This window comes from Apium graveolens, chromosome 11 (genome assembly GCF_009905375.1).
Source record: "Apium graveolens cultivar Ventura chromosome 11, ASM990537v1, whole genome shotgun sequence".
Classification (NCBI taxonomy): domain Eukaryota; kingdom Viridiplantae; phylum Streptophyta; class Magnoliopsida; order Apiales; family Apiaceae; genus Apium; species Apium graveolens.
The window spans coordinates 131,237,860-131,253,384 of NC_133657.1; the positions used below are offsets into that span (position 1 = coordinate 131,237,860).

The 15,525-nt window shown below is 37.6% G+C and overlaps 2 non-coding genes across 2 annotated transcripts; both read left to right on the forward strand.

The window, feature by feature from the left end:
• Positions 1-6,942: 6,942 nt before the first annotated feature.
• Positions 6,943-7,049, forward strand: LOC141699234 (small nucleolar RNA R71). Its single transcript, XR_012565710.1, has one exon. It is a non-coding gene; the product is annotated as a small nucleolar RNA R71 (small nucleolar RNA).
• A 5,742-nt stretch (positions 7,050-12,791) lies between these two features.
• LOC141699144 (small nucleolar RNA R71) lies at positions 12,792-12,898 on the forward strand. Its single transcript, XR_012565629.1, has one exon. It is a non-coding gene; the product is annotated as a small nucleolar RNA R71 (small nucleolar RNA).
• Positions 12,899-15,525: the final 2,627 nt, after the last annotated feature.

Consider the following 15,525-nt stretch of genomic DNA (forward strand, 5'->3'; position numbering starts at 1 on the left):
CTCAAATCTCTAAGGGTAGATCACATGGATATAATCTAGAAGCTGCTCTTGTTACTCCAAGTTCAATTCATGACAACAAAGATACAAGTTTTGATTCTTTTCCTAACACTGACAGAGTGATAGTAATTCCTGATTCTGTAAAACGAAAGAAAAAGAAATTCTATTTTGAGTGGATTTACAGATTCTTTCTACTTATGTTAAAACCTTTAATGATGAAAACTTCAAGGAAGAAGAAATGACTTTTGATAGAGAAGAAAGGGGATATGAAGGAAAAATCAAAATTGTTGTTGACAAAGCAAATCAAGCATATAAAATATGCTTAGAAGATATGAAGGGAAGAGATGGAGGAGTATAGATATGAAGATGTTAATAAAAGAGCATAAAGGAAATCTCAAGCATTTCCAAAGATCGAGAATAAGTTCAAATGGAAAAGTATTGCTAATCTTATTTGTAATGATAAACTGAGCTTTACTCCTGGAGGAATAAGGATGGATGGTTTACCTGGTTCTAATACCATGGGAGATAAGCAGTCTTGGTTAGTACAAGCCAAGAATCTCGAGTTAATTGAACCATTAACAAGAGATGTAATAGGACATCATGAAGCTAAACTTGTCAACTTAAAATTGCTGAACTTCACTCTTGTTGATAGTCCTAGTCAGGAAGTAACTGCTGATCATCTGGATAGACTTGAAGGTGTGAATATTATTCTTGAAAAACATGATGGTTCTGAACCTAAACAGAAGATCTTACTCGTATTGCAAAATTATCAAGTTCAAGTTCTTTCACTTGATGAACTGCTGATCATGCCTACAAAGGATTTGAAATATATTCACTATTTGCTAAGAGTTGAAGATGAAATTTCAAGGTTATGGTCAAAAATGATTCTTTCTAATATCAGAAAAAGGATACTGGATGATGGTCAATATTACTTCAGATCATATATTCCTACATTCATAAATTTCAAAGGGCAAGAAGTCAACATCAAGAAAGGAAAAGCTGTGATTGAAAATGTTCTTATACAAAGACACATAACTATGAATCTTGATGGTTCCAAAGCTTGCTATGTGACAATGGAGGAGTTGATGATTGAAAGAACTCCTATCAGAAACTTAAGGGCTGTTATCTATCAATTGTCAGATAAATCAAGATATGAGAAGAACTTGAAGATCAGATTAGAAGAGATATTATTGAAGAAGATTAATGACATATTTAAAGCTTTTGTTCAGAGATACTGTAGAGTTTATCAAGAAATATGAAGATTCAAGTCTGAAACAAAGTATGCTTTGTACTATACAATTTGTCTATTTGGTTTTTGGCACTAGACATTAATTTGGAATTTATGCTTATTTTGCAAAGCATAAATTGGAGGAGATTGTTAGGAACTCTCTATGTCAGGAATCAGGATCTATCAAGGCATCAGGATTTGATAGAGGAATCAAAATATGTTAAGCCAATCAGGATCTATTTGACAGTCAGGATATGTCAGTACGTCATATAAGAGGACTACCAGGATTTGAGTGGATAAGTCAATTCTGCGAGATAAATCAGGAGGTGCTGATTTATAGGATCGTAGTTGATTTAGATATGTATATAAAGTGGTAGAACTAAACTGTAACATATTTTGTTATTGATAGTGATTGATTGTAACTGTGTAGTATATAAACATAGAATAAGTTAACACTTTAGGTGTGGTGTGTTAGGGCGAAAACACGCGCTAAAATATACGCAAATATACGCGTTCGCAAGTAGTATAAGATATAAATCAGATTCGTTCCCACAGAGACTAGTTTAGGTTAAGTTCAATTTATGCACCTATGCAACAATGTATGGTTATCGCTCAATGCTAAGACAAATAACAAATTGGGTTTTTATTAAACTAAGAGATTAAACTAACAATTATAACTAAGAGAACAAGAATGGTTGAATTAATTTATATGACAAACATGGGATTATAACTTCATTAAATACTTCATTCAATAGCCTTTTTGTTCTTAACCTTAGCATGTAATGGTGATGACACTAATCAGATAACATGAAACTAGTAAACGCCAACTTTCGTTGTACGAATACCCTACTACCAAGCATCCATAAAAGAGATAGAAGTTGAATAGACACCAATTATGCTTAGTCCTTATATGTCTATAAGAATTGAAAACATAACGGTTTAATGCGCAAGTTATCTATCGTGATTACATAGGGCAAGTAAGATGGTTAAAATTACCTACAAATCATGCATACAATACATGAACCTATGCTAGCATGGCAAGTTCTAAACCTCTATATTCACTGTCGCTTCAATAGAGATTAACACCCTATCTTATATGTTAGCTACGCACATAAGACGAATAGGCACAACCAATACTAGGATATCAATCAATCACCACACACCAAGATATCGAAACAAATTAACTATTGAAATCCATACGTAAATCTGCTAGAATCCCATGATGACAATTAGTTCATAACTGAACTCATCGTTAGCATGGGTTCCAATAAAAACATGGTATAAAACAAGGTCTTAATAAACTGAATAATCATTAAGGTATGAATAAACGAGATCTAGGTTCAAAAAGAATGAAAACGAGCATCCAAAGTTATAACTAATTCAAATAATCACAAGTTGAAAATAAGATCTTCTTTTTCGGAGTTGTTTTGTGCTTCTAGGTCTTCTCCTTGATCTCCCAATCTTCCCGGATGATGAAAACCCTTTTTTTTAAGTATATATAAGCCCATATTGGACCTGCACCCTTAAAATCATCAAATTCCCCTCAAGAAAGGCTTTTTCAGCGAAATCAGCGAAGTCAGCCGCGCATCATCGCGCTGCCGCGCGGCACTAGCAGGCGGGCGCCTCCTAGCAGGCGGCCGCGTGGCACCAGCAGGCGGGCGCCTGCAGACTTTCTGGAAAATTCTGATGAAACTTATTTTGGCCATAACTTGAGTTCTACTCGTGAGAATTAGGCGATTCAACTGCCCACGCAAAGCTAACGAGATTCTCTAAAACTTGATAATGGTATTGGCTTCCAAATATGATCACTTTTTATCATATTTCCTTTAAAAGCTCCTTTCTTCATTTAATTCATACCTGAAATGCAATAACACAAAAACACATCAAAATACCAACAACTTGAGTCCAAAACATCAATTTAAGCTTGTAATGAAGCATTCCAAGTGGATATAAAATCCACTTATCACACCCCCAAACTTGAATTGATGCTTATCCTTAAGCATAAACAGACTCAAAACTACAAAACAAACCTAATGCATGAATGCAACTACGTGAATGCAACTAAATAATAATGCAATCGATCCCCTCAGAATAACCATAACCAAATGAATAAGCCAATGCCTCTAAGAATGCAATGACTTAAAACAGAGTTTGAATAAATCCTATAAACCAACTCACAAACCAGTGCGTGTGTGGAATGCTTAACGGATATCTCTCGATACTAGATCAATAACTATAACTTATCTATCATCGAAACAATCAAAAGTTTAAAAACAGAATAGAAAATAAACGTATTATGACTCATAACACCTCCTTTCTACTACGTGAATGCAACTACGTGAATGCAACTAAATGATAATGCAATCGATCCCCTCAGAATAACCATAACCAAATGAATAAGCCAATGCCTCTAAGAATGTAATGACTTAAAACAGGGTTCGAATAAATCCCACAAACCAACTCACAAACCAGAAACGTGCGTATGTGGAATGCTTAACAGATATCTCTCGATACTAGATCAATAATTATAACTTATCTATCATCGAAACAATCAAAAGTTTATAAACAGAATAGACAATAAATGCATTATAACTCACAACACCTGCTTTCTACTAGAGTTATACAAGGATTCACACAATTTTTGAATACATAACAAAGATACTTATTTGACCGTGCAATGAATGAGGTCCCAAAAGACTTATGCAATAATACCCATGTAGCGAGCGTTAGGTTAGCGGATCCCAGACTATAAAAGCCTTAGGTCACTAGGCACAAAGTCCCCTATAACTTAATAACTCGAGTATTAAAGAGCTCACTCGCGATCAGTTATGCATAAACACATACTTTTTTTTATTTTTTTTTCAATAATTTCTGAATGAGTGCGTTTCTCTCCATCTCATTCAACCCTAGACTACTAATAAAAATATGAGCCGACTACTAGCCATTTGACGCCTAGCCTTACAACAACTAGCAATGTAATCCAAGTTTTTCTCAAGATAAACAAATCAGTATTTTTACGTCATTACGAGAATATCACAAATTCTAAATATAACCAAGTATTTAAATCTCAACAACAAATAAGTATGATCATGATCTAGATCAAAAGCAACCCTATAAGATATTGTGAAAATATTTGTTTATGGCATGCAAATTAATTCATTAGGACTTAAACATCCCTCTATTCATCATCACGTCATCACCACACTCAAATCAACATCAACTTATCAAATATCATAGTTCATCTTAAGGGATCATGCTAAATATGCATGCAAATGTAACTATATGAAATCATATAAAAATAAACAAGTATGTCCTAAATGAAAAATCATGCAAAAATATGAATGAACTATAACTAAACATGCAATATGAATCTATATGAATCTATATGGACACACACACACACACTACTAATCCTTACATTATCACCCCCAAACTTAAAATTTTCAATGTCCTCATTGAAGGTAATAATAAGGATTTCAGGCATACCTAGTCGTCGGAAAGATCACCCTCCTCGGGTGGAGGATCAGGTGGCCAATCAACCACGACACCAATGGCTCGGAAAATAGTGCCCAAAGCCTGTGTCAAATATGTAACAAAACGATGGTGAATGTCGTGCATGGCCTTCATACGCCTAATTACTCGCCTGTACTGCTCATCACCAACACCAATACTATCAACTACCTGATGCACATGAGAAGAACCCTCTGTAGGCACGAGAATATCCGTCCAGCCACTCTCTACATCATCAAAAACATATCCCAACCCCTTATCATGGGGTGCACCTAATAATGAATAACTTAAGTGATCTAGCATTCAGTTGAGCTCAAGTGTGGAAACATCTTTAATAGACGGCTCGAGACGCTCCTGAGAAATTTTCAGCTCTGCTAATCCAAGAGAATCGAATGGCTTATCCAACTTCCTCTTCCACGGAAGTGCATTTAAAACCTGCAGTTGCTCTGCTCCTTCCTTGTCATCAATAACTGATTTCCCCATTAAGGATCTCTCTAAGGTCTCTGACTTTTGCAATTGCTCAAGTTCCGAATTCACGACAGAGTCTACCCACTCTACTTTAAAGCACTCCTCTTTAGCAGTGGGTAACTTTATTGCCTTGAACACATTAAAAGTGACCTTTTGATCATGAACCTTCAGTGTAAGCTCTCCTTTTTGTACATCAATCATAGTTCGGCCTGTAGCCAAGAATGGTCTCCCCAAGATAATGGGAATCTTCTTATCTTCCTCGAAATCAAGAATTACAAAGTCAGAAGGGAAGATGAGTTTATCCACCTTGACCAAGACATCCTCCACTATACCTCATGGATAAGCGATGGAACGGTCATCTAGTTGCAATGACATGTATGTTGGTTTCGGATCGGCAGACCAAGCTTCTTGAAGATAGATAAGGGCATCAGATTGATGCTAGCTCCTAAATCACATAAACACTTGTCGAACGACAAGTTTCCAATGGTGCAAGGAATAGTGAAGCTTCTAGGATCTTTAAGCTTCAAAGGCAACTTTTGTTGCAGCACAACACTGCATTCCTCTGTTAGAGAAACGATCTCTAAGTCATCGAGCTTCACTTTCCGAGAGAGAATACCTTTCATAAACCTCGCATAGCTAGGCATCTGTTCAAGAGCTTCAGCGAAAGGTATGTTGATATGGAGTTTCTTGAACACCTCCAAAAACTTCTCAAACTGCTTATCCAGCTTTTTCTTCTGCAGCCTCTTAGGAAAAAGAGGTGGATGATAGATTTGTTTCTCCCCTGTATTACCATCAGGAGGAGTGTGTTCCATAGTAGTCTTCCTTGGTTCCACCTCTACTTCCTTCTGCACTTCTTCTTCAGCCACAACTGCATTTCTGAAACTTGAGATTTTTCAGGCTCTTTGTCTTGCCGAATTTGGGGGCTTGTGACCTTTCCAGACCTTAAGGTGATGGCGTTCACCTGTTCTTCAACTTTCCTCTTGCCTGGATTTGTTTATGTGTCACTAGGAAGCATTACTGGTGGTCGATTCAATAAGGCATTAGCAATTTACCCTATTTGGTTCTCCAGAGTCTTGATAGAAACAGCCTGGCTTTGGCATATAAGAGCCTGGTTTTTGCACATAAGCCGTAACTCCTACAATTCAGATTTTTCATTCGAAGATAGACCTGTATCATGAGTTTGTTGTTGAAGTTGGAGTTGTTGTCTTGGTGCAAATTGTTGCGGAAAACCTGGAGGGTTGAATAGCTTATTTCCAAACTGCTGGAGCGGCTGTTGCATTTCATTCAGATTGTTGCTCCAGCTGAAGTTAGGATAATTCCAGTTTTCAGGATGATAAGTGTCTGGAACTAGTTGCTGCGATCTCTGAAAGTTGCTCACAAACTGAGCTGAGTCACTAGATATAGCGCATTGCTCCATCATATACGAACCTGCACACAACTCACACATACTAATTATCTGCTTAACACCATAGTTAGCCAGAGAATCGATCTTCATAGACAACGCCTTTAGTTAAGCAGTGATAGCCATAACTGTATCCACTTCAAGAACTCCTGCTACCTTGCCCTGTGGACATCTCTGGGTTGGATAATGATATTCATTAGCAGCCATCAGTTCAATTAGATCATAAGCTTCCTCATAGCTCTTAGCCCATAAGGCTCCACCTGATGTTGCATCGAGGATGGGTCTGGACTGTGCTCCCAACCTATTGTAAAAACAAGTGATGATCATCCAATCAGGCATTCCATGATGAGGACACTTCCTAAACATCTCCTTCCAGTGCTCCCAAGCTTCACACAAAGATTCTCCCATTTGCTGCGCAATTTGAGTAATAGCGTTTCTGAATGCAGTTGTCTTCGCTATAGGGAAGAATTTAGTGAGAAACTTTTGAGCAAGATCTTCCCAAGTAGCAATCGAACCCGCTGGTAGAGAGTGTAACCAGCTCTTAGCCTTGTCCCTTAGAAAGAATGGGAATAGTCTCAGCTTCACAATATCTTTAGAAACACCGTTGAACTTGAAGGTGTCGCAGATCTCAATAAAATCCCTAATGTGCATATTGGGATCTTCCATTGGAGGACCCCCAAACTGGACTGAATTCTGTACCCATTAAATTATGCCAGGCTTGATCTCAAAGGTACTAGCTGTGATAGCTGGCCTGACAATGCTAGATTGAATGTCATTGATCTTGGGTTGAGAAAAATCCATCAAGGCTTTCGTTCGTGCTGCTGGATCTCCCATTGTATTGAGTACCTGAAACACAAACAAATAAACCGTGAAAGTAAAAACATCCGAGTCAGTGAACTTTAACGACCACTGATAACAAGCACATAAACTAAAAATTAACAACGAGTCCCCGACAGCGGCGCCAAAAACTTGTTAGGGCGAAAACACACGCTAAAATACACGCAAGTATACGCGTTCGCAAGTAGTATAAGATATAAATCAGATTCGTTCCCACAGAGACTAGTTTAGGTTAAGTTCAATTTATGCACCTATGCAACAATGTATGGTTATCGCTCAATGCCAAGACAAATAACAAATTGGGTTTTTATTAAACTAAAAGATTAAACTAACAATTATAACTAAGAGAACAAGAATGGTTGAATTAATATATATGACAAACATGGGATTCTAACTTCATTAAATACTTCATTCAATAGCCCTTTCGTTCTTAACCTTAACATGTAATGGTGATGACACTAATCAGATAACACGAAACTAGTAAACACCAACTTTCATTGTACGAATACCCTACTACCAAGCATCCACAAAAGAGATAGAAGTTGAATAGACACCAATTATGCTTAGCCCTTATATGTCTATAAGAATTGAAAATATAACGATTTAATGCACAAGTTATCTATCGTGATTATATAGGGCAAGTAAGATGGTTAAAATTACCTACGAATCATGCATACAATACATGAACCTATGCTAGCATGGCAAGTTCTAAACCTCTATATTCACTGTCACTTCAATAGAGATTAACACGCTATCTTATATGTTAGCTACGCACATAAGACGAATAGGCATAACCAATACTAGGATATCAATCAATCACCACACACCAAGATATTGAAATAAATTAACTATTGAAATCCATAAGTAAATCCGCTAGAATCCCATGATAACAATTAGTTTATAACTGAACTCATCGTCAGCATGGGTTCCAATGAAAATATGGTATAAAACAAGGTCTTAATAAACTGAATAATAATTAAGTTACGAATAAACGAGATCTAGGTTCAACAAGAATGAAAACGAGCATCCAAAGTTATAACTAATTCAAAGAATCACAAGTTGAAAACAAGATCTTCTTTTTCAGAGTTGTTTTGTGCTTCTAGGTCTTCTCCTTGATCTCCCAATCTTCCCGGATGATGAAAACCCTTTTTTTTTTAAGTATATATAAGCCCATATTGGACCTGGACCCTTAAAATCGTCAAATTCCACTCAAAAAGGCTTTTTCAGCGAAATCAGGGAAGTCAGCCGCACATCAGTACGCGGCACTTGTAGGCGGGCGCCTCCTAGTAGGCGGCCGCGTGGCACCAGCAGGCGGGCGCCTGCAGAATTTCTGGAAAATTCTGATGAATCTTATTTTGGCCATAACTTGAGTTCTACTCGTTAGAATTAGGCGATTCAACTGCCCACGCAAAGCTAACGAGATTCTCTACAACTTGACAACGGCATTGGCTTCCAAATATGATCAATTTTCATCATATTTCCTTTAAAAGCTCCTTTCTTCATTTAACTGATACCTGAAATACAATAACACAAAAACACATCAAAATACCAACAACTTGAGTCCAAAACACCAATTTAAGCTTGTATTGAAGCGTTCCAAGGGGATATAAAATCCACTTATCACACCCCCAAACTTGAATTGATGCTTGTCCTCAAGCATAAACAGACTCAAAACTATAAAACAAACCTAATACATGAATGCAACTACGTGAATGCAACTAAATGATAGTGCAATCGATCCCCTCAGAATAACCATAACCAAATGAATAAGCCAATGTCTCTAAGAATGCAATGACTTAAAACAGAGTTCGAATAAATCCCATAAACCAACTCACAAACCAGTGGTGTGTGGAATGCTTAACAGATGTCTCTCGATACTAGATCAATAACCATAACTTATCTATCCTCGAAATAATCAAAAGTTTATAAACAGAATAGACAATAAACGCATTATGACTCACAACACCTCCTTTCTACTACGTGAATGCAACTACGTGAATGCAACTAAATGATAATGCAATCGAGCCCCTCAGAATAACCATAACCAAATGAATAAGCCGATGCCTCTAAGAATGCAATGACTTAAAACAGAGTTCGAATAAATTCCACAAACCAACTCACAAACCAGAAACGTGCGTGTGTGGAATGCTTAACAGATATCTCTCGATACTAGATCAATAACCATAACTTATCTATCATCGAAACAATCAAAAGTTTATAAACAGAATAGACATTAAACGCATTATGACTCACAACACCTCCTTTCTACTAGAGTTATACAAGGATTCACCCTATTTTTGAACACATAACAACCGTGCAATGAATGAGGTCCCAAAAAGACTTATGCAATAATACCCATGTAGCGAGCGTTAGGTTAGCAGATCCCAGACTATAAAAGCCTTAGGTCACTAGGCACAAAGTCCCCTAGAACTTAATACCTCGAGTATCAAAGAGCTCACTCTTGATCAATTATGCATAAACACATACTTTTTTTTTCTTTTTTTTTCAATAATTTCTGAATGAGTGCATTTCGCTCCATCTCATTCAACCCTAGACTACTGATAAAAATATGAGCCGTCTACTAGCCATTTGATGCCTAGCCTTACAACAACTAGCAATGAAATCCAAGTTTTTTGCCAGATAAAAAAATCAGTGTTTTTACGTCATTACGAGAATATCACAAATTCTAAATATAACCAAGAGATTAAATCTCAACAACAAACAAGTATGATCATGATCTAGATCAAATACAACCCTATAAGATTTTGTGAAAATATTTGTTTCTAGCATGCAAATCAATTCATTAGGACTTAAACATCCCTCTGTTCATCATCACGTCATCACCACACTCAAATCAACATCAACTTATCAAATATCATAGTTTATCTTAAGGGATCATGCTAAAGATGCATGCAAATGTAACTATATGAAATCACATAAAAACAAACAAGTATGTCCTAAATGAACAATCATGCAAAAATATGAATGAACTACAACTAAACATGCAATATGAATCTATATGGACACACACACACACACACTACTACACCTTATATTATCACCCCCAAACTTAAAATTTACAATGTCCTCATTGAAGGTAATAATAAGGATTTCAGGCATACCTAGTAGTCGGAAAGATCACCCTCCTCAGGTGGAGGATCAGGTGGCCAATCAACCACGACACCGGCTTGAAAAATAGTGCCCAAAGCCTGTGTCAAATCTGCAGTAAAATGACGGTGAATGTCGTGCATGGCCTCCATACGCCTAATTACTCGCATGTACTGCTCATCACCAATACCAGTACTATCAACTACCTGATGCACATGAGAAGAACCCTCTGTAGGCACGGGAATATCCGTCCAGCCACTCTCTACATCATCAAAAATATATCCCAACCCCTTATTATGGGGTGCATCTAAGAATAAATAACTCAAGTGATCTGGCATTCGGTTGAGCTCAAGTGTGGAAACATCTTCAATAGACGGCTTGAGACGCTCCTGAGAAATTTTCACCTCTGCTAACCCAAGAGAATCGAATGGATTATCCAACTTCCTCTTACACGGAAGTGCATTTAAAACCTGCAGTTGCTCTGCTCCTTCCTTGTCATCAATAACTGATTTCCCCATTAAGGATCTCTCTAAGGTCTCTGACTTTTGCAATTGCTCAAGTTCCGAATTCACGACAGAGTCTCCCCACTCTACTTTAAAGCACTCCTCTTTAGCTGTGGGTAACTTTATTGCCTTGAACACATTAAAAGGTGACCTTCTGATTATGAACCTTCATCGTAAGCTCTCCTTTTTGTACATCAATCATAGTTCGGCCTGTAGTCAAGAATGGTCTCCCCAAGATAATGGAAATCTTCTTATCTTCCTCGAAATCAAGAATTACAAAGTCAGCAGGGAAGATGAGTTTATCCACCTTGACCAAGACATCCTCCATTATACCCCGTGGATAAGCGATGGAACGGTCAGCTAGTTGCAATGACATGTATGTTGGTTTCGGATCAGGAAGACCAAGCTTCTTGAAGATAGATAAGGGCATCAGATTGATGCTAGCTCCTAAATCACAAAACACTTGTCGAACGACAAGTTTCCAAAGGTGTAAGGAATAGTAAAGCTTCCAGGATCTTTAAGCTTCGGAGGCAACTTTTGTTGCAACACAGCACTGCATTCCTCCGTTATAGAAACGGTCTCTAAGTCATCGAGCTTCACTTTCCGAGAGAGAATACCTTTCATAAACCTCGCATAGCTAGGCATCTGTTTAAGAGCTTCAGCGAAAGGTATGTTGATATGAAGTTTCTTGAACACCTCCAAAAACTTTTCAAACTGCTTATCCAGCTTTTTTTAGTAGCCTCTTAGGAAAAGGAGGTGGATGATAGATCTTTTCCCCCCCTGTATTATCCTCAGGAGGAGTGTGTTCCACAATAGTCTTCCTTGGTTCCACCTCTGCTTCCTTCTGCACTTCTTCTTCAGCCCCAACTGCATTTCTAAAACTTGAGATTTTTTAGGCTCTTTGTCTTGCTGAATTTGGGGGCTTGCGACCTTTCCAGACCTTAAGGTGATGGCGTTCACCTGTTCTTCAACTTCCCTCTTACCTGGATTTGTTTATGTATCACTAGGAAGCATTATTGGTGGTCAATTCAAAAAGGCATTAGCAATTTACCCTATTTGGTTCTCCAGAGTCTTGATAGAAATAGCCTGACTTTGGCATATAAGAGCCTGGTTTTTGCACATAAGCCGCAACTCCTCCAATTCAGATTTTTCATTCGAAGATAGACCTGCATCATGAGTTTGTTATTGAAGTTGGAGTTGTTGTCTTGGTGCAAATTGTTGTTGAAAACCAGGAGGGTTGAATAGCTTATTTCCAAACTGCTGGAATGGCTGTTGCATCACATTCTGATTGTTGCTCCAGCTGAAGTTGGGATAATTCCAGTTGTCAGGATGATAAGTGTCTGGAACTGGTTGTTGTGATCTCTGAAAGTCGCTCACAAACTGAGCTGAGTCACTAGATATAGCGCATTGCTCCGTCACATGTGGACCTACACACAGCTCACAAACACTAATTATCTGCTTAACACCATAGTTAGCCAGAGAATCAATCTTCATAGACAATGCCTTTAGCTAAGCAGTGATAGTCATAACTGTATCCACTTCAAGAACTCCTGCTACCTTGCCCTGTGGACATCTCTGGGTTAGATACTGATATTCATTAGCAGCCATCAGTTCAATTAGATCATAAGCTTCCTCATAGCTCTTAGCCCATAAGGCTCCACCTGATGTTGCATCGAGCATGGGTCTGGACTGTGCTCCCAACCCATTGTAAAAACAAGTGATGATCATCCTATCAGGCATTCCATGATGAGGACACTTCCTAAGCATCTCCTTGTAGTGCTCCCAAGCTTCACACAAAGATTCTCCCATTTGTTGCGCAAATTGAGTAATAGCATTTCTGAATGCAGCTGTCTTCGCCATAGGGAAGAATTTAGTGAGAAACTTTTGAGCAAGATCTTCCCAAGTAGCAATCGAACCAGCTGGTAGAGACAGTATAAGACACCAATTATACTTAGTCCTTATATGTCTATAAGAATTCAAAATATAACAGTTTAATGCGTAAGTTATCTATCATGATTACATAGGGCAAGTAAGATGGTTAAAATTATCTACGAATCATGCATACAATACATGAACTTATGCTAGCATGGCAAGTTCTAAACCTCTATATTCATTATCGCTTCAATAGAGATTAACACGCTATCTTATATGTTAGCTACGCATATAAGACGAATAGGCACAACCAATACTATGATATCAATCAATCATCACACACCAAGATATCGAAACAAATTAACTATTGAAATCCATAAGTAAATCCGCTAGAATCCCATGATAACAATTAGTTCATAACTGAACTCATCGTCACCATGGGTTTCAATGAAAGCATGGTATAAAACAAGGTCTTAATAAACTGAATAATAATTAAGGTATGAATAAACAAGATCTATGTTCAACAAGAATGAAAACGAGCATCCAAAGTTACAACTAATTCAAAGAATCACAAGTTGAAAATAAGATCTTCTTTTTCAGAGTTGTTTTGTGCTTCTAGGTCTTCTCCTTGATCTCCCAATCTTCCCGGATGATGAAAACCCTTTTTTTAAGTATATATAAGCCCATATTGGACCTGAACCCTTAAAATCGTCAAATTCCACTCAAAAAAGGCTTTTTCAGCGAAATCAGCGAAGTCAGCCGCGCATCAGCGCGCGGCCGTGCATCAGCGCGCGGCCGTGCATCAGCGCGCGACCGCGCAGCACTAGCAGGCGGGCACCTCCTAGCAGGCGGCCGCGTGGCACCAGCAGGCAGGCGCCTGCAGCGTTTCTGGAAAATTCTGATGAATCTTATTTTGGCCATAACTTGATTTCTACTCGTCAGAATTAGACGATTCAACTACCCACGCGAAGCTAACGAGATTTTCTACAACTTGACAATGGCCTTGGCTTCCAAATCTGTTCACTTTTCATCATATTTCCTTTAAAAGCTCCTTTTTTCATTTACTTAATACCTGAAATGCAATAACACAAAAACACATCAAAATTGTGACGCCCTCCAAACCCGGGGTCTAGATTTGGGGGTCACTAGCCAATAAATCAAAATAAAATAATCACAACGGAATAATATAATAAATATGACCCCTTGCGTGCAACTGGATCGATCACAAGTTATAGTATGGAACAGACACTAATACAAACCAACTGTTATTATAAAACTATAAGTCTAATTAGTTTTACAATTTATTCAAATTTTATTACAAACCATTATACTATTCAAGTGTCCCAAACTGTCTACCGGGAAAACACACCAAACTATCTACAAGCACACAACCTCTGGTCAGATCTGGAACTTAAGCTTGCCCTGGCCTAGCTGAAAGAATCATGATATGAAACAAGTATGAGCGAAAGAAATGCTCAGCAAGCAGTAAATAACTTATGATTTGGAACAACAACAATAATATATGTGATGAACAAAACCAACCACAATACCTGAACAATATCAAAACTGATATAAATTTGATAATAAACAACATTTGCAATATATTTTGTTTTGGGATTGGAATCCTCGAACGACGGTGTGTTGCCGCCGGTGATCAGCCGCGGAGCAACACCGGTATGCCGAAGCATATCCAACTAAACAAAAGGTACCCAAGGCACATATCGGCCTAGCAAGGTGTTATATCCTGTATAACACATAGCTCATGCTGGACCGCCGCCACAGCCTCTTACGCAACCATCCAACCCATAAAAACAATTTACTGTCAAAGGAGTCGAATCAAATGACATCCTTAACCACATAACTCCCCATTTCTCATGGTCCGGAGTTATCTCAATAACTAATGGCGAAATAACCAGAACAATTAGTTATTCGCTAATCTTAATTCAAAGCTTTACTGTATAGAGTAAATTGTAGCGAAATATAAAAATATTTAACTATTCTGAACTTAGAATAGTAGAGAAATTGAAAGGATAAATTCAGATTCAATACCACTTGAATGATATGTGACGACATAAATAATTGCATAATATGATTCGACATAAACGTCACTTGAATGATAAGTTAAGTTAGGGTACTTGCCTGGTGTGCTCGATAACCTCTTAATATTACTCTAGCTTATAGCTGCTGGCTATTATCTCCGTCTAACACTTGACCACACTCCTTGCTACTCGATTTTATAAACAAAAGGACTATCTTAATTGATAAAACCAAATTCAATCGATGTAACTATACGTCTTGACATCTACCCAATCGTTTATAACTAAGCATGGCAATTTAAAACTATAAACAGATATCATGCATATCACATAGCACATAATCATGGTATTCGTATAACACGTGATCACATATTTCATGTAACACATAAGTCAGATCGTTAAAAGGTAGGTCTCAGTGCGTTCAAAATGAAAATCAAGTCATTAATAATATTTACCGATCATATATCGATTCAAATGGATACACAATTCAAATGACACTGTAATACAAAATAAATTAGGACTCAAAAGTATTTTTATTGAAAGCGCATTATTTTTCTGAGTCTG